Source organism: Stegodyphus dumicola, chromosome 5 (genome assembly GCF_044657685.1).
Source record: "Stegodyphus dumicola isolate Sdum_Otavi_A_Nest chromosome 5, ASM4465768v1".
Taxonomy (NCBI): Eukaryota; Metazoa; Arthropoda; class Arachnida; order Araneae; family Eresidae; genus Stegodyphus; species Stegodyphus dumicola.
The window spans coordinates 45,376,091-45,400,256 of NC_140772.1; the positions used below are offsets into that span (position 1 = coordinate 45,376,091).

Here is a 24,166-nt window from a genome sequence, read left to right on the forward strand (position 1 = left end):
GTAATTTATAAATACAAATGCTACGGCTATTACATTCATTCAATATATTTAATCGGTTGATCTGTACAATATGGTAGTTTGGCGACATTTTGGAGGCAATAAAGGTTACTACCTGGGACTTTGGTAATAATGTGAGCAGTACTCAGTTCCGATTACGCATTATTTTGTGTGAGGGAAATGAGAGATCATGGGATATGTCATGTGATATTAATGGACGAATTACGGTTCTTTAATCGGAAAAGGGGGGAAATCGGGAAAAAATCTGGAAATTTTGTATTTGGTTTATTCTGTGTTGTGTGAAACAGTGTTCGTGAATTTTTGGATCCCATGGCCGTAACTAAAGAAAAGTTTATCGGACACGTAATCAAGATTCTGAAGAAGATTAGGTAAGTTAGTATTTTTAATTATTTGTGGATATTATTTTTATGCATTGTTCTAAATGTAAGGTGGAAGTAAAGGAATTTGGTATTATTGGGAAAATTGTTATTAGCAATGATTTAGTTTAAAGTAATTAGGATTGTAAGGTAATTTTTATTAATTTAATGTATGTGCTCATTTATATTTTAAGTAGTGTTTTTGAATTTAATTATATTTTAATTAAATGATAGTTATTTTGTGAATTTTATGTTTGTAGGAATTTGGTATACGTTTAAGTTGAAGTAAACGTGCATGGAAATAATTTAAATATTTGATACTAAGTATTTGTAATGCTTGCGGTATGAATTCGTTGGTGACGTGTATAATGTAATAGATGATTTAGAGGTAAAAGTTTTTGGATATTTTATTTATTTTATATGTGGAAATGTTCATATTTGGAAAGGGTAAATACTTTTTCGCGATCAGGTAATTTCATATATGTTCTTTTTACCGGGTTTAAAGATTGAGAAAATTGTCATGTATTTTCGTGAAATTTTTCTAATTTATGAGAAAAAAGCAGTGTACATGGATATAGTGAAGAGTGTGCGCAATGCCATTTTTGTGCAATTCTGGGATGTTTTTTTAAGTAAAAATAAGTCGGCGTGTACATGGTTTATGTGTATGTGTTATTTTGAAAAACGCGTAAGGAGTATGGTATTGTGCACTTTTTCCCAATTTTGCAGTGAATATTTCTCATGATTAAGCAGTTTTGTTAGATAAAATTTCTAGCATAAGTGTAATTCGGCTAGTAGATTGTTGGAAGAAGTGTTCAGGAGATAAAAAGAAAAGAAACATGTCTTTACTTCGTGAAGACAAAATGGCGGCGGGAAAAAAAAAAAAGAGGGTTGCTGTAGGAGAGTTGGTCGCCAAATTTTCGCCAAAAAAAACGCCAAGTTACCATAATGTAAAGATCAACCATTTAATCGTTACATATCGTTCAATCATGAGTAAATGGACAATAAATTTCAGTTATATATTTTCAAAAGTACTAATTTTTGTTATTTATTTTATTCCCGCTAAAGTAAAATCCTTTTTTTTTGTCCCTCACCGAAATGAAGGTAGTTTTGAGCAATGCATAATACTAGGTAGCGTTTCTTAAAGAGACCGCTCAATAATTCGTACTATTCCGACGGCCGTTTTTCTGACTTCGCGAGAAGATTCTCCCGTGGTCCCTGTAGCGCAGTGGATAGCGCGTTGGACTTCTAATCCAAAGGTCCCGGGTTCGAATCCCGGCAGGGATGCATGGGGTTTATGTTCATATTTTTATTCATGTTGTTATTAAATGTTACGCCTTCCATCTCCAGTTGCTAGTTGTATAAAACATATATTTTCAAAGTAAAACAATCGAGAATTTGCTCATGCTGTGCTATTCTGTTTTTTTCTTGTAATATTATTATTTTGATTTCCCGTAATTATGATATTTTAAATATTTTCCGCAAAATTTTGTGTTCTAACATACAAATTAATTTAAGTTTTCTCTGGAACTCAATAATTTTACGTCTCTTCTTTTGAATATTCGCTGGAGTTTAAAACATCAGTTCTATAAAGTATATAAATTTGTTGCTATTTTGTCCATATTTTTTTTATATACTGGAAGTTCATCTAAGTGTGATTTCAGTTAGTTATTTTTTAGGAAATAAAATCAATACTAACTTGAGCAAAAGTTTCGAAAAGAATTCTTCCATCAAAAACCATTATATTTGTTCTTTGATTAAAAACAGCAAAAAAAAGTATCTCAATTTTTTTTTTTTTAGAAAAAGAGAGAATGAATATCCTAAATTTTTCGATGGGCATTTTAGAATAAGCTTTCTTCATGCCACATTCTTTACAAAATTCATGTCAAATAATGACATCACTTTGGCCACTGTTTTTTCAAATAATCAATACTTTCTTGGCATATAAAGATATTTATTTCATAAGGGCTAAGGATTTCTTAGTACAAAACTTTAGAGCCGGGAAACGATATCCTGCTCTAAAATTTCAGTAGATAAGCAATCATATCAATAACAATAGAAAATGATATAACTTGCGATATCGTCATTTTCATCGTGTTATTTGCGCCCATGTATGATTGTGTTCAGGTCATGTGATACGGCTTATTGCAAACGAATGGTTTTATGCGCTTTTATAATAAATCGTTTCGCATCAGATTTGAATTTTTTAGTATTTAAAATCATACATTATTATTATTATTATTATTATTTTTCATTACGTTATTTTTATTCATTTCATGCTTAAGAAAAATATAAATTGTTGCTTCTTTACTTGTCGGACATATTTGTTCCATGCTTTGTGTTCCAGTATAAAAAACGGCGGGCAGAAACATATTGAATAATTAAATCTTTTCTTTAGTCAATAAGTAGAAACGTCTCAGTATGTCATTATTTTAGAAAGAAATAATAGTGTAATAAGTTTACCCTCCTTCCCTAGTGTTTGCTATTTTAGAAACTTCAGATAGGTTAGGTTAGATTATTTAATTACGGCAAAGCCTGGAGGGCTATCTGCCTAAGGGAAGGGATGCCTTCATGGAGGACTTTCTAAGGGAAACTGGCTCATATACACGTTACACATGGGGAAAAACACGAAAACACCCATGCAGCCAGCCCGTTCGTGGGATTCGAACCTCGAACCGAACTACCAGTGTTCAGTAACTTTACCGCTCGGCCGCTGGTGGGCTAGAAACTTTAGAAAGCATGTTTTCTTTATTTAAATAGCATATTTTAAACTTTAGAACGCTACTTTAGAAAGCATATTTTAAATACATGATTTACTTACTCTGTATGTTGAATTTCCATCAGCTCTGATTTTATGGAAATAGATCAGTTCCGGATTCGAACTCTGGCTTTTTCGATTGCCAGTCGGATGTGTTACCAGTTACAATCACGAGAAAACTCCCTATATTTAATAGTTTTTTTTTTTTTTTTTCCCTAATGGCAGGCACTTGCCTATTCTGGCATCGTCCACCTGTCGGGCCAGATCGGTGGTCTCTTTATTATGGAGGCACCTAATAGATAAGCCTCCATTGCCTCCTATGAAGGGACAAACAATTTTTACATCCATGCCTTCTCCGGGATTCGAACCCGGGCCATTCGGTATCGCAGTCAGGCTCCCCTAACCACTATACCGCCTGGGCGGCTTTACAAATAATAGTTGATGACGGATTATTTGATGGTGATAACTGAGTGTTTGTTGAAAACGACAACTTGAAATTTTTCGCGAAAGGAAGAGAAAAATCGTGCATAGAAAAAAGAAAAAAATATGCATTAAAAAAAAAACTGATCGCGGCTGCACAAAATATTTACATTTCAAGATAACAACTTAAATTTGTTGATTAATGCAAAGTCTTATTGTGAATGAGCTATCTTAAAAACGTTCTTCCAAAATGAAGGCTCAACAATTAATATTAACCTATTTAATTGACTAAAATAACATAAAAATATATATAAGGAATATAAAATTGCGCACCAAATGAAATATATATCTTTATACTGTAGTTTCTCCAGGATCTCTTTACTTGTACTTTCCAGTAGCAGAAGAGTTCACAAAGCAGTCCAAGTTGAAAAGTTAGTGAGAGGAAAGTGAAGTGTCTGCAATTAAGTTCAGCCTCAAAATGAGAGCGGAAACGTTAGATAGTTATGATTTAATGCAATTTTTAATTGAGATTTTTGAGTGAGAAATAAAGTGACAGGCATCAGGTTAACCGAGTAGAGGGCTGAGAAATATAATTATTAAAAACCAGATATTCAATCACAGAAGAAATGTAGTGAAAATAATCTAATACTTTTAAAATTTTATATTGAGGTATTTTCTCCTCCCTTTCGGAGTGCCTTCGTGGTGTAAATGCAAGCACACTGGACACATATTCCAGAGGTCCAGGGTTCGAATCCAGGCGAGGGCACTGTCCATTTTTTAACTTCGGCAGCATCAAAAATCCAAATGACTCTACAAGTGACTCCCGAACTAAAAGGTGGTGGACGATAGTTCGTCACCCCCAGAATTTGGTGATTGGGTTCCATAATTTCTAGTCACCTTTTAAAAGGGGCAATACGTTATATATTTTCTCTCTTCTTTCCGCGTGCCTTCATGGTGTAATTGGAAGCATATTCGACGCTCATTCGAGAGGTCGAAGGTTCGAATCTCGGCGAGGGCACTGCACATTTTTCATGTCTTTTGCATTAAAAAAAAAAACTAATAACTCTACAAAGTTTAGTTACTTTAACCATGATATTTTAAAAAATAGTGTGTTTTGAAACTGAAAATTAGCAACAATAACTTACGTTTCAAATGCAATTCGAATTTTTCGTAGCTAATTTAGCCACTCTGTTCACCCGAGGCTAGTGCCCCTTGTATGGCCCCTTGCAAGCTTATATCTCCAAGTCTCATATAACCGAGAAACAGCTGAATTACTTCTTGAAATTTAGAAATATTTATTTAAAACTTATATGTAAACTGTATTTTGCAATGTAAGATAAAGTTGTATCATTGGTTACTTTTAATACCAAATTCTAACTATAGCTATTTGATTTGTTTTATTCTTTTGATGGAACTCTTTACCCAAATTTGAATCTTATTTAAAAACTTACGTTCTTTCTACTTTTTAATTCATTTGTAATTTTCATTTGTATGAAAACTTATTTATAATTTAGAAGTTCTGGCTCATGTATATGCGGATCATTTTCATTATCTTCGTTATTGCCATCTTGTTTAGATTGCTATACTCCAATTTCTTGAAAATTTGTAACAAAAGCTTTTGTTTCAACCTCTTAATCGATATCACGTAACAGAAACTGAATGTACTTCCTACGACAGTAAACGTCATTAATCATGTCTTGAATCTTCATGAGGTCATTAACTTTGCTCCCTTATCTGTAATGTCATCATAAACGAATTATATATTATAATTTATAAAATCATTAATTTTTTTTTCTTTTTGTAACTTCTTTCAATGGTGGATTAACAAATATATCTATATCTGCAGAAATGATATCAACTTTCCATGCAATCACTGATGCTATCATGCGTGTCTTAATTTTAGCAATTATTGTTTCAAACAATAAATCCAGCACTTAACTTTAATGTTTGGGATGAAGTCCTTACGCAGGGTCTACAGAATCTATGTAACCAATTACATAGAATGAACCTCAGTTGTTTTAGTTTGAAATCAACTCTAACAAACGATGAATGATTATCCGCGTAAGAAAGTTTAAATGCTGGTAAAGGTATATTGCAACGCATGCTTTGTGGAATGAAAAACTGATTTGTAAACTGCCCAAAAAGTACCGCCGGCCTATTTGATTAGAGTTAGTAACTGTGGAAGACCTTTCCAACTCCCGTTGGCGTAATGGCAAACCGCACATTGAGGTGATTAATGTTACCGAATTTTGCCTACTGCGCATGCTCAATAGTATACCGCTGGCGTGGGAGGAAATCTTGGCGAAAAAGCATAAGCAACCCTGCACAAGGCTGTTTTGTTAGTCATGTTGGTGGGGTATCTTTTTTTTTTTTTTTTTTTTTTTTTTTTACAATTGCATTACTATAGAAATTTGTTGTGTGCTTATTGATGTGCTTCTGTTTAATTTAATTTTGGCTTATTTTGTTCATAAATATTGCAATTAATATCAGCTTTTTGACTTTAATTCAGTAATTTGAACTGAATTTATAGTTGCGCCAAATTCTATTCTGAGCATGCTCAGTAAGCGAAATTCATTTAATCAACTCAATGTGTGGTTTGCCATTACGCCTCCTGTTGCTGCTCGAGGCTAGTAATTGCCTCTTTTATAGTGACTAGCTGAGATTAAAACTAGGTGCCTTGTTCGTGAGGATTTGATTTCGATATTTGTACATGTAAAGGCAGCTCGCCTAAGTGTTAAACGCTATATCAAGAAGTAATCGACTTTTTAGTCATAAATTATAAGTTGGAATATCCACTAGGAGTGGAAAAGTAAATTTTGTTGAATATTAAATCTGCGTTTGTGTGTGAATTAACTGGTCAGAGCAATAACAGACCAGCAATTAGGATGGAATTCTGAATGAAGTACTATTAGGTGCATATATTTTTAATAATAGTTTAAGTAGTTAGAGTTGCAAAACTAATATATTTTACTCCCTCCCCTCCCTTTAGTAAATATATGCCTCGTACATCTCTTTGAGATTATAAAACTACTTTAAACTTAACATCTCTTAAATAAATAGTGAAACAGAAGAAAATTAAGAAGACGCAATCAACTGCAAGAAATTAAAGCTTGGGTAGATAATGATGAAAAAGGTAAGAGTTGCAGCAGTCATAAAAGTAAAAATCGTTTTTTAAAACACATCGAGGCGAAATATGTAAGAAACTTTCTAAATAAGGATGCTGTGTCATAAGAGTGCGTGCACTCTTATGTAGATCAATTTCTAACTAGAAAAAGAGCAAGCCTCATAAAGGTTCGGGCATTTTTATCCAAGCAAATGCAAATAGAATTTTCATTTTATTGCTAATCAGAACAGAAAACTTAACTCTAGTTGCATATCCTGGCATAAAGGCTGTTAACACCTTTTTGATGGCTGCCTTTTAGAAGTTAGAAACTGATCTTCATAACTTTGCGGGCATTTTTATAAAAATTTCTGTCTTTTAAATCAGCGGCCGATTTGCATAAAATGATGTCACCTTAATGACGGGACAGTTATATAGTGGTCCTAAGGCAACATCAGTCAAGTAATTTCTAGGAACACTGCAAATGTGGACAGATTGTAAAAGAATTTTTAGATTAAAAACTGTACGATTCAACATTATTTTAATTTTTATTTCAAACTAAAATTTTATAAATGTCTATATAGCAAATGGTTAATATCGAAATATTATATAATGAATATTATAAATTCAATTAAATATTGTGGTTTTGTTAAAACTCTTGATAAGAAATCAGAATGCTAAGAATTTCTTTTCATCTGCTTGAGTTTGGAACACTGATATCTTAAACATACTCGCTTTAGAAAATGTTACAGATATTCATCCAAAGTAACTTCTAAATTGAAAGACTCGCTACTCGAAAATTTCCATACATATAACATGAAGACGAGTCAATTTCCTGTAAAAAGCATTCCATGAAGATAACCCTCTCGCTAGGCTGACAATGGCCAACCAGCGGCCGAGCGGTAAAGTCGCTGAACACTGGTAGTTCGTTCCGAGGTTCGAATTCCGCGAACGGGCTGGCTGTATGGGCGTTTTCGTGGTTTTCCCCATGTGTAACGTGTATACGCGCCAGTTTCCTTTAGAAAGTCCTCAACGAAGGCATCCCTCCCCTTAGGCAGATAGCCCTCGAGACTTTGCCATAATCACACACAGCACGCTAGGCTGACAATTTTCGTGTGTTAGTAATGAATAAAAACCCAACGGTAGACAGCCTAATTAAAAATATGATACTGTAATTAAAATTCAGTTTTAAATTAAATATCAAATCAAATAAACCTTTCTTAATTATTATAGCATTATTTCTTTATCCTTGAAGCCCACCAGCGGTCGAGCGGTAAAGTCACTGAACACTGGTAGTTCGGTCCGAGGTTCGAATCCCGCGAACGGGCTGGCTGCATGGGCGTTTTCGTGGTTTTCCCCATGTGTAACGTGTATACGAGCCAGTTTCCCTTAGAAAGTCCTCCACGAAGGCATCCCTCCTCTTAGGCAGATAGCCCTCGAGGCTTTGCCATACTCACTCACACACTTTATCCTTGAAACATATACTTTCAAACTGTGTCTGTTCAAGATATGTTAAGTAATACCTACAACAAGAATTGCAAAAATTTCGATCGTGAACTACCATTAGGTTGCTGAATGGTTTTAGGTAGCTTACGTAAAAATATTTTCCTTTTTAAGTTTATATTAAAAGCCAATATATAAATAAATGTTTATATAATAAATTATAACGATTATTCGTATCCTTGATCCTTGATAAGCGCTGTAGACTTCACGTTATCATGATAACGTGCAGCACTCATCAAGGGTCTTCCTTCACTTCTGTATGTATTGTCAAACTTGGAATAGCAACAACAACCTTAAGATAATACATTCTTTCGCGTATGATTATCAGAGTTTTAGAAATTTTCCATTACTCTATCATGATAAGTGGATGATGCTTTTAAGATTCTCCTTATGCATATATGTAATATCGAGGTTCAGAATAACAACATTAGGACACTATAACTCTTTCCCACTATCCTATCATGATTATTTTTACACATATGACGCCGGAAAGACTGGCTTCACAAACAAGACATGACAAGAATGTATTACGATAAGTGTTGATGAAATCATTTCGTTAATGTATGTTTTAGATAATTTTTGCTATTTAAGAATGCTACGTATTTCTGTATCATTCAGAATTGTCGTTAGATTCAAAAGCGAATATGAGGAATATATGTGATACAGAGTTAAATGTGGAATTATACGAAGAATTTTATTCACGAAATGAAGCTGATATTTTGCTAGATGAACTATCAAATTATGATTTTAAAAATATTAGTTTTGAAATTAATGGGACTCAGTATGTTCCACGAAGAAAAGTACTCGGTTTTGGTGATGAAGGACTTAGTTACGAATTCTCTGGAACGAGCATTTGTGCAGAACCATGGACTCAAACTCTTCTAAATGTAAAAGATTATGTTGAAACTATAACTGGCAAAAAATATAATTTTGCTTTATTGAACTATTATCCTGACGGAGTGGCGAAAATTTCAACGCATAAAGACAATGAAACTTGTCTCGAACCTGAAAGTGATATACCTATCATCAGTTTAGGTGCAAAACGTCAAATGGTATTTACCAGGCGAAATTTCACATCTCGAAGCGTGGACTTAACTCATGGAACTCTCCTTGTAATGAAACCCCCAACGAATCAATTTTGGATGCATGGAATACCCTCTCAACCTGACGTTAAAGATCCTAGAATTAGTATCACATTCCGAAACATAAAAATTTCGAAAATCAAAAAACGACGCTTGGAAGATAATGAGGATGAACTTCCAGAGGATGACTGGTTTGCCCACTATATGAAATCTGTTCCTGAAAATATCTTCATGCCGAATAATCGAGAACAGAAAAAAGAAAGTTCGAAGTTGATTGCACAGTGGACTCTTGGTTGGGGATATTTTGTGTCCATAAATCAATTTGAAAACAGAATGAACATTCATCTACGTGAATGTGTGGAACAAAATAAAATATTATACCCTACTACACGCGGTGTTGTTATAACTCTTGCAACATGGCAAGAATTTTCCTCAAAAATATATGAATTTAATCTGGTCTATACGAGTGCCAGCATCATTTGCAATAATGAGTTGGTAGTTTTCAACAAAGAAGGTGAGTGTATTTTTCAACAAGTTTTTAAACAAGATGAAAATTCTTTTAAACTAAAACCTACATACCTAAAAGTAAACTGTGATATTTTAAAAAAATTGAAAGAAATTATTCCTGATGTATCTAATACTTTATATAAAAGTATTTTTGAAATTATTTTACCGTTGCAAATCAAATGTAAAAACAATTGTTCGGATATGGTAAGTGATGATGATGAACTTTTTAAAGAACTCATAAACTCTATCAAAACTAAATTAAATTCAGTGATAAAAAAGCTATATAAATGCGAAGGTTGCATTGTAAATCATCCTTCACAAACAAGACATGATTGCATTATAATAAGTGTTGAGGACAGAATTAAATATATTGGTGAAGATATATTTTTATGTATTAATTTTAAAAATATAAGAGATTCTTTAAGGCAGAAAAAAATGTTTCATTTATTTTGTAATAGGTTTTTTGAATCGAAATGTTATGAAGATTATAAAAATGCACTAATATAAGTACAGCTGTTCTATTTAAATTTCTGTCTTTGGTTGATGTTATGAGTATTTTTTTTTTCATTATGTTTTTTTTAATAGAAATATATTGAAATTTTAGTTTTAATTTTAAAGCAAACATGTATATCAAATATCAGTAAATGGATATTGTTGTTAATTTGATATTAACTAATGAAAGAAAATTCTAAGTATATTTTATGTATAATACAGAAACTTGTTCTTTGGAAATAAATGTATTTAAATAGAAAAGCTTCTTGGTGAAATGAATGTATTTTTATTTTTTATAACAATTTTTTTAAGTATTGTATGCTTACAGTGCAGTATATGCTTCAAGTGATTCACTCGTGTTGAAAGTTTAAGAGTTTATGAAGCGATTATTCGCTGAACTTATGTGATATATTTGTAAGGTTTCTTGAATACGAGTAATCTGAAGAGATATTTGAAATCTCATGAAAGAAACATCAGATGTAGTGTATGTCCTAAGAAATTTAAGTTTGTAGTTTGAAAAGTCGCGAAGCTTCTCGTCTTAGAATTTTGTAGTGAATAATCACAAGTTCTTTTCATGTAAAAAGGATATGAAAACTTATAAAGTTACTTTTAAGAGTAAATCGTGATAAAAAATATTTAGTGAGCATAAGAATTTAAAACAATATGAATCTTTACATCGTATTGAATGTTCGGACATTTTTTTCAAGTAAAACAGAATTTGAAGAAAATCTCACGAACCTTTTTTTTTTTTTTTTAAATTTTGCTGGTGTCAAAAGAAACAGAAATATGCTGATGATGATGTTTTGAAACAGCATGATACTTCTCTTCTTATAAATTGCATCCATTGTTTACAAGTGTTTAAAAGAAAAAGTGATCTCTTACACCACATTCGAATGCGACATGGTTTGATACGAATCTTACAAAAACGAAGAAACGTTGACATCGTTAATACATGCAAGTCTTCTAAAATCGCAAGTCTTAATAGTATGTTCGCAATTGAATCGATTTGCTAGAACATAGAAAATGATCATGTCTTAGATGTACTTCTTGAATATATAAAATTGTAGTTAGTAGGGAAAAAATGAGTTATGATGTAGTTTTACACTGAGTTATGATATCGGTGTTTGAAATGGTAATCAATAGTTACATTTAAAATGTGTCGTGAGTGTGAAAATGCAGAAATAAAAGAGCTTTGGCGAATTTAATAAACGTGGTTCAATGTGGTTGATGGAAAAATTTGTTCCATGTGAATTAAATAGTGTAAGATATGAACCTCTTTCTCTCAATAGTTAATTATTCAATTGTAAGACAATTAAACTTTAAATATATATGCATATAGTACATGTAATGATTAATATTACATTGATTAATGTAAATAACTGATGATATGTGTATTAACATAGTGAATGTTCGCTTTTATGAAGTTCTAAGCATTACTTTAGATACCATTCATAAAACTTTTATCTCATATATGTAAACATGACAATATCTATTGAGTTTTCGTTTATTCTTTGGAATGTATGAAAGTTTAAATATTTTTTTTTTAATTTAATGTAGATTGGAGTAAAATATCTGTATCTTTCTTCATTTCAATCGGTAATATCTGTATGCTGGTAAAAGTACATATGTTCGTAAGAATTATACTGTGTCACATTTTTGACAATCTTCTTTCATTCATATTAGCTAATAAGAGAATTATTGAAGTTAGTAAAGTAATGAAAATCAACGTTATTGAAAGAAAACTCTAAAAGCATTAACATTTCCAGAAATATATCAAAGTTCCTTTTCTGAAAAACAGCAGGTGTATCGTAGTTTTTATTTCTATTTCATTAAAAGCTGAACTTGTAAAATAAAAATTTTCTATTAGTGTAAGGTAAACAAAAAGAAAATCAAGAGACAATCCGTATCATGAATGAAATTCAAGTCTTACATCGGATTAAAAAGAAATATTCTGAATCTAAATGTTTATGCCTATTTAGCACAAAATGCGTTTATTTGTGTTATAAATTTAACTAAAACCATTCTTATAACAGTATGTTGCCTTTAAACTGGGTAAAAGTGTTAAGTATATTTTCTGATGGTATTGATATACTTGTCAAAGAAGTTCTACAAGGGCGAGTCAAATGAAAGTGAGCCAATGCGAATATATGACAAACAGAGTACTTTATTGAAAGGTAGTCTCCATGAACCTTGAGACATTTATCCCATTGACAAATGAGCCGCGTGATCCCCGTCTCATAAAACTCCTTGGGCTGTCGATTCAAAAAGTCTGTAACCGACTCCTTCACGGCGTCGTCCGACACGAATCTGGTACCCTTGAGATGTTTTTTCAGTTTCCCGAAAATGTGAAAGTCGCATGACGACAAATCTGGGCTGTATGGAGGATGTTGCAGCGTGTCCCACTTGAACTTTGCCAGTTGTGCCTTAACCACATCAGCGACGTGGGGACGAGCATTGTCGTGTAGCAAGATCACACCATTCGTCAATCTTCCAGGTCGTTTGTTCTTGATTGCGACACGCAGCTGATCCAGCTTTGCACAATATCGCGAACTATTGATAGTCTCTCCAGACTATCGAAAAAAAAAAGTCAATAGCACCTTTCCCGAGGAAATGACAGCCTTTGCTTTCTTCGGGGGTGGTGAATTCAAATGTTTCCACTGTAAGCTTTGCCGGCGTGTTTCAGGTTCGTAGTGGTGGCACCATGATTCGTCTCCGGTCATAATTGCAGACAAGAAGTCGTCACCCTCATTGTGATACCGGATGAGATGAGTCAAAGCAGCGCCAAACCTCTCCGTCTTCTGGCGTTCGTTCAAAATCTTGGGCATCCATTGAGCACACAAAAGCCGATAACCGAGATGATCATGAATTATGGTGTGAACCGAACCGTGATTGATGTTCACACGCTCTGCCAGTTCATCGATGCTTATCCTCCGTTCTTGTCTAATCAGCTCATCAACCTGTGCAATTGTGTCGGGGGTGATTGCAAGGTGGCTTTGGCCCGGTCTTGGATCGTCTTTGCAACTTTCACGTCTTTCTCTGAACCGTTTGCTCCAACGCTTCACAGTGGCCAATGCGATGCAATGTTCACCGTACACAGTAGTCATACGGCGACTAATTTCATGTTGGGAAACACCTTCAGCTGTCAAAAACCTGACCACACCACGCTGTTCCTCTTTTGGAGAGTCCATTATGTCACGCTACCGTCTTCAACCCAGTGTAAGAGCGCCTTAAAGAACTTTAACCTCACACTTTCGCGCCACTTTCGTAAATGAAGGCTGTCTCTGTGCTACGCGCATGCGCCGCAGATGATGGACCGAACCATTCTTGCTGAGGAGGGGTTGGCTCACTTTCATTTGACTCGCCCTTATAGAAACCTCAAATGTCGAAAGAGCATATGATAAGAATCTCCTTTCCTATCGCTACGTCAGTTGCAGGTTAAGGGGTGGCTTGAATGGATAAAGGTAATGTTTGTGCAAAAATATAGTAGTTCTATTTTGAAATGAGAAATAATTCTCTTTTTGTCAATTAAGGAAACTTGTGGTATTATTAAACAGAATGTCAGTGAAAGACATTGCGTTTGCATAGTGAATTATGAAGGTACTGAAAGGTAGTAAAGAAGGTGAATGAAAGAATTAATTTGAACAAATAAGGTAAGGCTATCATTAAAAGAAAAAACTGTTTAAAAGATGTATGTTAGAATTAAAAGTAAGATGTTAAAATTTAAAAAGGTGTAACAGAGTAAAACCAAAGAATACTGGTAATTCCCATCTGGAAAACAGTAATTTGAGTACGATATTGAAAAAGTTGGTTTTAAGAATTTCTTTATGCATGTGATGCAAAACAATTGCTAGTTTAGCATGAGTGCTGACATAGATGTAATTAGTGCAGGAAAAATAGTAAAATTAGTATAGTTAGTGTCTCTAAAACATGAAAAAATAATAGTGTGAGCAGTGTAAATTCATTTGAAGTACTGAAATATGAAAGAAATATTTTGGTATATGTGGATGAACACTGAACGTGGTTGTAAAATTAGAAATGAAAATTATCAACACACTTAAAGGTAATCGGGATTTAAAACTAAATATGATGTTAGAAACTTTGAAGACCATAAAACTATATGAGAAAGAAATACATTTAGATATAAATGGTATTAAACTGTAAAGTTGTGAATGGAAATTTCTGAGTAAAACCTGTAGATGATCTATTATGATCGAGGAATAAAACAAGTATTATAAAAATTGTAAGGAAATATTTGAATATGGAGTAAATGAAAACAATCCATATCGTTAAAATGAATAAAAAGGGATAAAATGTTGGAATTACGAGTGATGAGACAGAAATAAAAACATTATAATAAATAAGTTAAGCTAGAATTAAGAAATATAAACACAGAAGGGAAATCATGAACGTAAGAAAAGCAATTAACAGTTACAGACTTAAGTTTTTTTTTTTTTTTTTTTTAAATATTCGGTAATGTAAGGAAGATATTGTTAAACACGTGAAAGAAATTAGAAATTCTGTAGAAAATTTAGTAAAAGAACTAAGATCATGAAAAATAAACGTTTCTTTTTAAATACAATTTCATACCACTAAGTTAAAGTGTGTATAGAATACTAGAATGGTTTAAAAAAGTAAATGAAGTTAAAATTCAGAATATATTGAATATTATAACGTTAAAAAAAGTGTTAAATTGCATCTAAAATTAAGTAATGTAACAAATAAACAGCATGTGCGGGAACGTTTGTGAAATATAACGTATAAGTTAAAAATCAGGTATTCTGAAATTTATGAAAGGTATGAAAAAAAAATAGTATGTGGAAATTAAATAAAATATTACAAATAAATTAGAAACGTTAAGTATTAAAAAAATATGACAGTAAATGAATATGTTATTATGAAACAGAAAACCTGAGAAATAAGTTAAAGTTTCATGAAAAACTAGAAAGGATAAAAGTATCAGAATAAATTGATGAGTCGATTCAAATTCCATTTTCTTAAATAAGCTTTTTTACCTGAATCTGAATGTATCACATCAGCTTAGTGGTTAAAATCTTCAAACTACTGAGCTGGTGAGATATTTTGTTTGAGAGTTCAATTCTATATTTTGAATAATAGAATATTTTTTTAAAAGAAAAGAAATTTCTAAAATAAATTATTTTCTTTTTTCGTCCGTAGAGGACGTCATGAGCATATATCTCAAAAAACACCCGTTGCCAATTTTAAAAAAACTAACTTTAAATGAAAAGCAGGAGGTCTACAACTCAATCAGTAGTCTACCAACAACTCAACTCCCCTCGAAACCACGCCTCCTAGTGTGATGACGTTGCCTTTGGCCCCGCCCTCTGTGTGACGTCATTGACCACGCCCACACCCCACACCCCGTGCAGCAGAACCCCCATTTTCTATCTACTATCATTTTTGTATAACAAAGACATCGAAGGAAAATTTGAATGAATTGTTAAAATTTTAAAGCTTAAAATTTAGTTCAAATTTTAAGATTTCTGGAATTGCAATTCTGAGAGGATCTCGAATATTTCGCCTTTAGAATCGATCAGGTCCTTTCTGTGAGAAAAATAATAAAGAAGGAATTAAAATTTTACTTAATATTAGGAGTTTTTAATTAGAGCAAAATTTCAAATATGTATTTAGAAATTATAAAAATGCATTTATGTTTATTAAAGCATTACAGATTAAAATTAGTAAATAAAGAAAATATTTAAAATTTTCAGATTTCGAGACTCATATTTTCTGGATAACTTCCGAGCTTGAAAACTTCCGAGCAATAATTTAAATTTTTTACATTTTTCCAGAACTTTTTTACTTTTAAATGAAAGTAAGTGTAAATAAGAGAAGACTATATTTCAAGAGTTGACAAACATAAACAGTAATAATAGTAATAGATACCTTAATTCTCCCCAGAAAATTAAGAGTGTGGCCCTCAAGACAGCCTGGAAGTAATATTGATCCAACTCGCTGAAACTGTAACAATAAATCTTTTTTTAATAAAAATCTTTACTGGACGTCAATAGAATTAATCTTCCCAAAATTTTGAGTTAAAACATTAAAAGAATTTCGAATGATTCGAATGAAGAAAGAAGGAAGATCCGAGTTTTCGAATTTCGTGCCTTTCTCAAGATTCGTGGAATTCAAGGAATCGAATGTTCCATTCCTGTAGTTCGAAGCGTGCAAAGAATACTATAAAGCAGCTGTTACTATAAACCTTTTGACTAATGCGTACCATCTAAACAAAAATTGGAAAACCTTAGTACCACCACTACATTTTACAATGATTATATTTATTTAAAATTCTCAATAGAAATATTTAAAAATATTTTTTTTTTTTTTTTTTTTTTTTTTTTTGTCATTTTCACAAATTATTGGGTATTTGTATTAAATATGCACACATAAAAATAAATTAAAAATTGGTTAACATTTTAATTATCAAAATTTAAATTATAATACTTAAACTCTAAAATTTAGTGTGAAATTTGGGTCTGTTTAAGAGAGATCAATTTCTTTATGTCTGGCCTTATTTCACTTAACTTTAACCGTAAATTAGGATCCACTTTAATTTTTGTTCCGTATTTTTCAAACATAGCATAGAAGAAAATCCTTGTTCACACAAATAAAATTTAATAGCTTTATTTGAGACGCCTATAAATTCTTTTTTTCGGTTCAGTCAAAAGTTAACCAGTGTGTTATTTTTGAAATCGCACAGAAAGTTAGAGTTCCATCACAGGAAATTTCTATCAACTCTTCGTTTTCTTCGTCCACCAGCGGCCGAGCGGTAAAGACGCTGAACACTGGTAGTTCGGTCCGAGGTTCGAATCCCGCGAACGGGCTGGCTGCATAGGCGTTTTCGTGGTTTTCCCCATGTGTAACGTGTATACAAGCCAGTTTCCCTTAGAAAGTCCTCCACGAAGGCATCCCTCCTCTTAGGCAGATAGCCCTCGAGGCTTTGCCATAATCACACACACTTCACCAGATTTTTGAATTTAATAGTTAAAAATACTTTGTTCCTTTGCGTACTTTTTTTTTTTTTTTTTTTTTTTTTTTTTTTGTCTTATTTTGAGCTTATTGTTGAGCCACTTTTGCAAACGAAATTAGACATATTTCTGACGTTTAAAGTTATAAGTCGAAAAAAATACTGCGACGTGTAAATGAAACCAAAACAGATGCAGATGAGACCGAATGTAATAAACCACCTGTGAACGATGATAAAATTTGATATAATGAGAGACACTAATTTTGGACATATTAATAATTATAATTAATTTGGACATATTAATATGTCCAAATAAGGAATGAAATTATATACTCGTATCAGAATGAAGATCTCTGCAAAATATATAAATTAAAGACATTTTACGGTTTTAGTACAATGATGGAAAATTATTTAATTTATTTTATCCAATAAATTATTATTTCATTTCGCATGTTATTTCAGTACCATTCCTTTCCTTCTTATTTATGTGTCCAATTAATGCCACAATTTTTTTCGAAATATAACCTTACTGTATTTATTAAAAAAAAAATTTATCTTCTTCATTTTGAATTTGAAGGCCACAATCAAAAAGATACTTCGTAATATCAAAATATGTATAGATGGGTCTTTTTTTCATCAGACGCATCAAAACATTCTTAACTTATTACTTAAAACTGTGCTCTGATTTGCTAATTAGTCAAGATTAAATTTCTCTGTAATGACAGCGATGTATGATTTTGCTTTTTTATAGCGAAGTTTTTCAGTTCCGACTTTCATTACTTGGAATTCTAATATTGTATCAGAAACTACGTAAGCTCATTGCTTATAAAATTTATTTCAGTTATAAATTTAGGAGACTTTTTCTGAAACACTGACCAGCAGAAATAAAAGACAGGTATGCATCCTATTGACGTATTTCATTTACTGAACTACTCGTATTCCGGTTTTCCGATGATACAATCACTAACTTTTATACCATTATTTCACAAAACCATCCAGAAAATTTCAGAGGGAAGCTTTTTCTCATGTAGGATTTCCGAAAAGAAGACTTCGTCTACAAGGAAGTCAAAGAAAATCTTTAAAAATAACCAGCAATAGGTCAGGGCGGCGAAGGGAAGAGCAGTTTGCTCACTGAGGTATGACAGTCGTCGCCCCGTTTGTCACAGCTGGAACTTAAACGTGCATAAGGCAAAGTAAGGTCATTTCAGCATCATGTTTCTGTTGGAACAAACGGATTAAAATCTTAAACTGTGTTTCAGCAGAGAAACAAATTTCAGTTCTAGTTCGTTAAGCACAATGAAGCAAGCAAGATTTATTTCCACTTATATTTATTGCTTTTGAGTTTCAACTCGCACAAAAATCACAAGTTCAATACTCTAACTTCATATTTGCGAAAAATTGATTTTCTTCAAAATGACAATAGATTAAAGAGTGTCTTCAATTTTTTATTTATTTATTTATTTTAATCTGTAAAAAGTTAATAGTAAATATTTTTCAGTTAAGTTCCTTAGTTCTGTTAAAATTAATTAATAAATATTTCTACAATCATAACATTTCTTACTCTTACGAAATTTTAAAAGATACAAGTAGTAAAAAGTGAGTATAAGCACAGTTAAGAAAATTATATTATCAACAGAAATTATTTAAAATATAAACTGATGCATCTTTACCATTTTAGGATTTTGATTTATTAAATTAATAATTATTGTGTTTCTAATAAAACTTATTTTCTATTATTATTTGTTGGTTATTCCCGATTTATTAAAATGGAAATCAAGCCCGCTCCATAGGCGGTGCAATCGGTGCATCCGCAAGAGTTGATCGCCTCTGGAATTTTAAATTTTAGAGCTTAATAATGCGCCGGAGAGCAGATTTTAAGACACTCAAAAATGTACGGAACTACAAAATGTCTAGAGTCGGCTCTGTTGGAAGCCAGAACAAAATCTATTACGAAAGCCCTTCATATTTTTTCAGTGTAGCAAATATAATATAAGTGAAATATATAAAGCATTTCGTGAAGTAATCTAACATATATGTAATTTAAAGATTCCATATTGACTAATACGCATATAACCAAAAACTTCATCAATGATGTATTTTTCAGTATTATTAACTTCATCAATGATGTATTTTTCAGTATTATTAACTTCATCAATGATGTATTTTTCAGTATTATTAACTTCATCAATGATGTATTTTTCAGTATTAACTTCATCAATGATGTATTTTTCAGTATTATTAACTTCATCAATGATGTATTTTTCAGTATTATTAACTTCATCAATGATGTATTTTTCAGTATTATTAACTTCATCAATGATGTATTTTTCAGTATTATTAACTTCATCAATGATGTATTGTTCAGTATTATTAACTTCATTCTTGAGAATTTTCTGCAGTCTAGTTTGTGTTATTTTTTTTCGCAAGTACCGAATGAAAAACAGTTAAATGTTTACATGGCAGTAAAGCAGCGACCTCAACGTATTTGTAATTTGGTAAACGGTCCTGGGACATAAAAGGATTGAAAGCCATTTAAGTTAAGGCTATTTTCGCAGATACCCAGATACTTCATATACATGTAGCACAGCATTCGAAACGCAGAACTCAATATTTACACTACAGATTCATTGATGTAACAAATATGTGTCTTTCTACTCCTATGCCTTTAAAAAAAAAGATGATACTTGTCTTACAGTTTTTCGTTCAATAATCCATTTTCTTTGTACAAAATTGCATTCATTCAAAGAATTCAATTTGTTTTCTTATTTCCCTCTCTATAAAACTGAATGCAGACAAGTTATATGTTTAAAAGACCCCACCCCCACCCCACACACACACACATTTTCTCACTACTCCGATGCGGCCAGCGTCCGCTTTTTCAGCTTCCCCGTGTTTAGGGTCATTTGTAATTTATATCTTGACCGCATATGACAGCATTCATATTCGACATTATTTGCCAAATCGGCCTTACAGCGCAAAGATCAATGAAAATGAGTGTCATGTGCGTGCGGCAGAATCACGAGGGAGTGCCTTCTCTATGATGCAAGGTTACAGCCGAAAACATCGCGGCAAAAACATCGCGGACAAAAACGTCGCGGAGAAAACAAAGCAAGGCGAAAACGTGCTACAAAACATCGTGGGAAAAAACATCGCAAAGAGAAAACATCGCAGTTCTAAAACATCGTGGCACAAAACATCGTCGTCGAAAATAAAGCGGTTCGAAAACTTCGCAGTTTAAAAACACCGTCGTCGAAAATATTGTGGTAAAAAATAAAGTATCTACAAATCATCGCATGACGATAACATCGCAGACATGATATTTTCAGCTTTTAGTAATTGTAAATGGATATTCTCATAATGATCTGTGAGCGCAAGATGGAAAGAAGGATAATTTTTGCTTTCATATTTTTTATAAACTAATAAATTTTTGCTGAGAAAATAAGAAGGAAACTTTAGCATAAAAAATTAATGCAACTTATAGCACTTAATAAAATTTTAAACTGGCATAGTTAACTAACAAAGGCCATTAATAAATCATTTTTTAAAAAGTTTTTACTGGTAATTTTTCATGAAAAGTGTAATCTATAAGTTGATTTAATTTTCTATGCTTAAGTTTCCTTCTCACTTTTTCAGCAAAAATTTATTAGTTAATAAAAAAATGTGAAAGTAAAAATTATCCTTCTTTACATCTTGCGCTCACAAATCATTATGGGAATAACCATTTACAATTATTAAAACCTGAAAAAAGCATGTCTGCGATTTTATCGTCATGCGATGATTTGTAGATACTTTATTTTTTACCGTGATATTTTCGACGGAGATGCTTTTAAACTGCGAAGTTTTTGATCCGCTTTATTTTGGACGACTATATTTTGTACCACGATGTTTTAGAACTGCGATGTTTTCTCCCACGATGTTTTGTAGCACGACGTTTCGCCTTACGTTGTTTTCTCCGCGACGTTTTCGTCCGCGATGTTTTTGCCGCGATGTTATCGGCGGATACCATGATGCAACCAGTTGTATCCTGAAAAGAAAAAGTAAAACAACAAGGAGAAATTTCAATGCCTGAAATAAATTTCAAGCTTTCTAACAAAATTGATCTTAACTCCATAAGCATTTATCTTCTTCCCAACATTCTGTACATTTACATCCGCAAGAAACTTTTTCCATGATTTTAATTTGCTCTCTTCAAGTTTGAAATTACACTTTAGCCTAATTTGAAGAAGATACTTGCTTTTATAAATTTCTCTCAAAAGGGAATTTCTTGTCTTTTGATACCGTCTTCTAGCAGCATTTACTGCTTCCGCATACAAGATATATCAGCCGACCACTAGGGAACCTTACAAAACTACGCCTTTTCAAAGGAATAGACTTTTATGCAGTAAAAATAATCAAATCTTACAACTCCTGAACACATAACTCTAATATATCAGATCGAGCACAATTTTCAAAATATACATGCCTGCATTAGTACAAAGATTGTGAAAATACTCTAATTTGCTCTTTTTATAATAAAAAAATTTGTTTTTTCGTGAAAATTCATGGAATACTCGCCACTGGGAATTTTCACTTCGAAAGAAATCATTCTATGATCAGATAATGAATCATAATCAAGGATATACCGTTTTCCAACACTCTGCAAAAGATCCTGTCCAACAACAGTTACATCAATATAATTGCTTTCTTGAGTCGCGCAGAAATTAGGCCATAGTCATCATTGATCACAAAAAGCTGCCACGTAACTGAAGAATTCGCTCAATTTAATACCTATGGAGTCAGTCGCAGGACTAAACCAAACATAGGATTTACAATTAGCTTCCAAGCACCAATAAAGCGCTTTAAGAGTGTATTTGAAAAAATATGGTCTATTTTACATAGATTAGCATCAATATTAACAGATGGCTGAAAATAGTAAGACAAAAGAGTAAATTCACATCCTTTAAAAGAAATGTTCAAAAAAAAAAAAAAAATCACAATTCTGAAAATCAGAAAATGTGATAACTGCACTATTTCGTATAGTAATTGTAAACTTGATATCATAAGATTTTCTGTCAAAGAAAAGTCTATAAGATTTCAGAAAGCCAAGAAACAGACAATTAAATCAATACCACTCTTGGAACAAGAGCAACATCATTATTATCACTTTCAAGATACAAAATAATCTACTGAGAAGCCTCTTTTGATTTACGCAAGTTTATAAGGTATTTCTCCCGCCTTCCTAGCATACCTTCGTGATTTGGCAGTCTCCAAGCAGGGCACGTATTCAAGAGGTCCGTTGTTCGATTCCCGTCGAAGGAGTTGCTCATTTTTCAATTTCTCTTGCTTCTAAAATACCTAATGTCTCTACACTGGCGCCCGAACTAAAAAAGGATGTTGGATGATGATTCTCCACACACAGGATTTGGCGACTGGATCCCCTAAAAACCCCACTCGCCGTTTAAAAGGGGAAGTATATAAGGTGTTTCTCGCGCCTTCATGGCATGCCTTCGTAGTGTGGTGGTCTGCATCCTGGGCACGTATTCAAGAGGTCCGTGGTTCTATTTCTGGCGAAGGTGTTGCTCATTTTCCAATCTCTCTTGCTTCCAAAATGCCTAATGTCTCTGTAGTGGCGCCCGAACTAAAAAGGTTGGCGGATGATGATTCTCAACCATTTCAGCCATAATCAGTGCGGGCAGTCATTCGTTCTCTCATAAAAATGTGACAAGGGCTGCAGCTAGAGATAGCTTTTTTAGCTTCACTTTTAAACTTTTTATTATGTCTTATACAATTCACACAATCTTGCTCATTAGGATTTTGACACTCTATGATTTTATGCTCACCTGAGAAAAAATAGCAAGACAAATTATTTCTATATTCTACAGTTCTGTGATTATACTCTAACATTATTATTACTTTAAGTCTCATCAGTGTTAGTAACCTGTATTAGATGCACTTTCTGATTTTTATACTCATTCATTGCGTAAAAAAAGACGGTAACTGATAAAAATTTTATATTGTCGGATAGTACCTACTGAGAACTGTAATTTTTTGGTAAATATTTAAGTTCCTCGACAGATATATACAGAGAAGAAAAGGAAAAGAAATTTTACGAAGACTGAAATAAAAGCTAACAATAGCATTCAACAGTGAAAATTAATGGTAGAATCTTTTAATCTAATCTTACTTAAATGCGGTTATTGAATATTGTAGGACATTATAATAGGAAAATTTTTACGTATATATTTAAGTAAAAATTATGAAAAATATTAAGTAATTTAACATGCAATGTTGATGTTTTTTTAAAATCTTGAGCTCTTGTATTAGAGTGGTAGATTTATTACGTGATGTTAGAAGATTTCCATATTGAAATCTGAACTCCTGTATTAGAGTCTCGAATAAAAAAAAAAAATTATTGTGCAAATAAATTTGAACTCTTGCATTAGAGTGGCAGATTTATTAAAGAATATTAGAAGATTTTCATTTTGAGATTTGGATTCTTATATCAGAGTCCCAAATTAAAAAGAATTTTGTTGTGTGAATAAGTTTGAGCTCTTGCACTAAAATGGCAAAATTATTTAGTAATATTAGAAGATCTCCATTTTGAAATTTGACTCTTGCATTAGAGTCCCAAATAAAAAATTTTATTGTGTGAATCAAGTTAAAGACTTGAATTTTTTATTTACTCTAGTACTTCTTTATAAACAGCAATCTTGGCAGATTTTTATTGAATGGAAAGCACGTTTTTTGTGTAATGTTAGAAATATAATTTTTTTTAAAAATAAAGTACCTTGTGTCATATGTGAATTTCTAATATTACAACAAAACAAAATAACTGCTAGATTATGCTAATTGGTTTGAGCTGGCTAAAACCTTTTAATATTAATTTTGATACGCTCTCCAAGAAATTGTTATTTCAAAAATAATTTAAAGGATTGTTAAGGATAAAAAAACAAGACTTAATAAAAGCAG

At 32.3% G+C, this 24,166-nt stretch overlaps 1 long non-coding RNA gene and 1 other non-coding gene across 2 annotated transcripts in view; one reads left to right on the plus strand and one right to left on the minus strand.

The window, feature by feature from the left end:
• Positions 1-24,166, minus strand: part of LOC146997089 (uncharacterized) — a 269,854-nt gene that overhangs the window by 105,364 nt on the left and 140,324 nt on the right. The gene's annotated exons all lie outside the window — the stretch shown is intronic.
• On the plus strand, positions 1,586-1,658 carry TRNAR-UCU (transfer RNA arginine (anticodon UCU)). The gene has a single exon. It is a non-coding gene; the product is annotated as a tRNA-Arg (tRNA).